Source organism: Cnephaeus nilssonii (genome assembly GCF_951640355.1).
Source record: "Cnephaeus nilssonii genome assembly, chromosome: 10".
Lineage (NCBI taxonomy): Eukaryota > Metazoa > Chordata > Mammalia > Chiroptera > Vespertilionidae > Cnephaeus > Cnephaeus nilssonii.
In genome coordinates this window covers 44067097-44070746 of record NC_137081.1, presented here as the reverse complement: position 1 = coordinate 44070746, position 3650 = coordinate 44067097, and positions in this window count along the sequence as shown.

The following is a 3650-nucleotide window of genomic DNA, read 5'->3' as shown; positions in this document are numbered from 1 at the left end:
ACATGCCCAGGTTGTGGGCTCAATCCCTAGTGGGGGGCGGGTGGGAGGCAGCCGATCGGTGATTCTCTCGCATCATTGATGTTTCTATCTCTCTTTCCCTCTCCCTTCCTCTCTGAAATCAATAAAAAATATATTTAAAAAACAACGACTAGGTACCGTGAGTCCTGGGAGTCTAAGAATAGACTACTCCTGAAAACTGCATGCAACTTACTTTGTGTGTATGTTTATTTTTCTGGAAATAGGTCCTATAAGTTTCTCGGATCCTGAAAAGAGGATGTGATCCTCAAAAGTTAAGAACTGGCAACTGCCAAAAATAATATTGGGGTAAGCAGATTTTGTAAGATTCTGAGAAAGCCACTATGGTAGACATGGGGCAAAGCCAGAAAAATACTACTGCTTTTTCCGTTAATGTGACATATTTACCTCATGCCACCAGTGGCCTGCTGAAACAATGGTTATGTGAAAATATGAAATCCCACCTGTGCTTCAAGCCCACCTCAAATGCTCCCACCTCCTCCTCAGCCAAAAATGGTTGTTCCCTTGCCTAAGCCTTGTGTGTCTCTCGTAACACAACACCTTATACCTTGTATTTTAGATATGTGTACACACATCATGTCTCTTCTGCAAACTATGAGCTTGGAGAGTAGGAATCATGTCCTGCTTACGTTCTTTCTTACCGTGTCCAGCAGAGCATATTTACTTAGTTATCACTGGATGAAGGAATGAACAAATCATAAATCCATCCTATCTGCCAGGCCTTCTAACAGCAACTTGCCCTATTTCTTTGCAAACTGTGTGTTTTAAATGTATTCCTTATAATTTGTGTTGTTGATTTACTTCTTTATACATCATCCGATATTTACCTGTCTTATCTGTTTACTTGGTCGTAAACCACTTAGAGGGCAAAGATCACACAGAATCCAAACCCTGTAAACCTACATGCCTCTTGGGAGGAACAGACGGCGCTAACCAATGTGTTCAGTGCCCGGACCAGCACACCCAGGAGGAACTCTGTCCTAAGAAGACACAGACCTGAACACACAGAGGTTGGTAGAAAAGAAAAAGCAAAAGAAAACTATTAAAAAAAACAACTACTAGTATTAGTAGGAGTTAAGTAGAAGAGCAAAATCAACAGATTCTGGAACTGAATTCTGAAGAGGAGATAAAGCAGAGAGAGCAGCCTGAACCTGCCTGGAGGAGAGTGCAAACAAGAAACAGCCGGGCCGCCGAGAGGGTGGGGCTGGGCGCCCGTGCAGAACGCTGGTGCTGGCTCCGGGCAGGTTTTGCAAGAGCTGCGAGGGTTTTTTCTAGCCCCAGTGCCCTATCGGGTTTGTTTCCTGTTTGTGTGAAGCTTTTCTCATGCCCAAAAAACCCTGACTGCACTATTATATGTAAAATGATGTTCATGGAATCATTTTACTTCGTCTGCTTCTCACAGGCAAAGCAGAGTGTTTTTAAACAGATCTGAGCATATCCCTGGTTATCCCTGCCCGGAGACCTGGCAGCTTTCTCCCCGTTTTCTTCGTTTCCTCTCAGTTTAATATTTACTTGCATAAACACTTACACATTAACACACCCTTAGTTCTCCGCAATCAGAGTCTCTAGAGTCTAGAGGATTGCATTACCTTGCTGACCATTTCAGCTTAATGACTGAATGGTTACATTATGGTTATCCTGGGGATGGATGTTTATTAACAGATGACGTGCAGGGTCACAAATGTCAGACCAAACATCCATGGGCAAGGGTCAAACTAGGGAACGTGCATAGTAGGAGGAAAGGCCAAGCCAATGAGTGACTGGCTACATGGCTAATAGTTTAGCTAGTGATTCTAAATGAGCCCCTACTACCCTGTGACTGGCCCTAAGACACAGGGTAATTTGAGGGTGAATGCAGTTAGATAAATCAGATAACCTCACAGTGCTCATTTAGCTTATCACATGTTTAAAGTACTCACTGGTCATTCAACAGCATGTATTGAGTGCCGATATGAGGGACCCATTCCCAAAGAGAATAAAAATCCCTACCCTGGAGCAGTTTACATCCTAGCAAAAAAGAGCCCCATCTGGGCATCATCTGTCAGTCCTTGTGGTAGTTTTGCACCTTCTCTTGGTCTGAACTCCTGGAGGTCATTATCTTGCTTGCCTCAGTGACTTCCATCCCTGGGCCCCAGATGAGTTTGTTTTCAGCTCCCCAAGTCTTTGGAGAAGCTGGGTCTCTGCATTTCCAGGTCCTGTGTCCAATCTGAACTTCTCCCATATGTGCACATGTACGGGTTAACCAGGGCATTTTCCCCACCACCTCAGCCTGTATCTTCTTAGGTTCTGGCCCTTGGGAGTCTGTGACTATAGAGAGAGACTTCTAGGACAGAGGTTGGGGAAAATAGGAGATCATCTGGTTTAATCCACTCACCTCCCAGACTGAGACTCAGAAAAGCAAAGCGCTTTGCCAGCGTCACACAGCGGGGCCTGGGCTTATCCCGGCCACTTCCTCCCAGGCTAGTGCTCTTCCATCACAGCGTAAGTGACACACCCTGTGGGGTCTAACAGGCCAAAAGAGCTAGAAGTGGCTACAGAACAGAGGTGCCGCAGGACACATGGTCAGGGAGCTCACACTTGAAAATAATACCGGGGAGAACTGAGTATCTTGTTAGACCTGAAATCCACTCTAGGCGACGTGTATGAGCACGTTCTGTCACATCCTCTCTGTCACCCAAACAGGACAGGGCATAGGAACTGGAGCTGGCTGTCCCGAAAGCTACTGTGGCCATAGGCCAGGCTAAAGTTAGAATTTAAAAGCCCATTTATATAGTTGTTTTTTTTTAATAATTGCTTTCTGTTTACCAGGATGAGCCAATTTTGAAAGGGTCCAATGTTGTCACAGCTGGGCTGGACTACGCTAAGAGGAAAACAGAATTTTTCTAGATCTTATTCAATATTGGGATTAGAAACACAAGTTTCCGAGCCAACAAGGCTGATGAATCTAGGACAGAGAGAGTGAAATCACAGAAAACTCAAGCGTGCTTACCATCTTAAAGAACTCCCACAGCCCTGGCCAGTGTTGCTCAGTGGTTGGAGCATCAGCCTGCGCATTTGGGGGTTTTACATATTACAACATCAATCTTTTAAAATTCAAAGAAACAAAACAATATGTTTCTCTCACATTAATGTTTCTCTCTCTCTCTCCCTTCCACTTTCTCTCTCTAAAAAAAAAAAAGCAATGGAAGAAAAATATCCCTGGGTGAGGATTAAAAAAACAAAAAAAAAAGAACTCCCACAAAATGTAAAACTTTAATAAGAAACCATATGATTCTTTAGTTTTCAACAATCCTTACCACCTCATCAATTAGCAGTTAAGTAAGAGCATGGGTTTGGGGTCAGAAGACTTAGATTCTCCACGGACCAGTTTCATGACTTGGAGGGAGAGCCTTACCTTTTTGAGCCTTGGCCCCTCCACTCATAAAATGGAGGTAAAATCTGCCTCATCTTCCTCTCTACGTTGTGAAAATTAAATGTGAGCACTCTTTATAAACTATAAAGCACTGTAACATTTGAATTATCTTTATTAATAAACATTCAACTTGAAGACTTCCTTAATTAAACTCAATCTTAAATTTAGTAACAATATGAACCTGAAACTCTGCTTTGGGGGT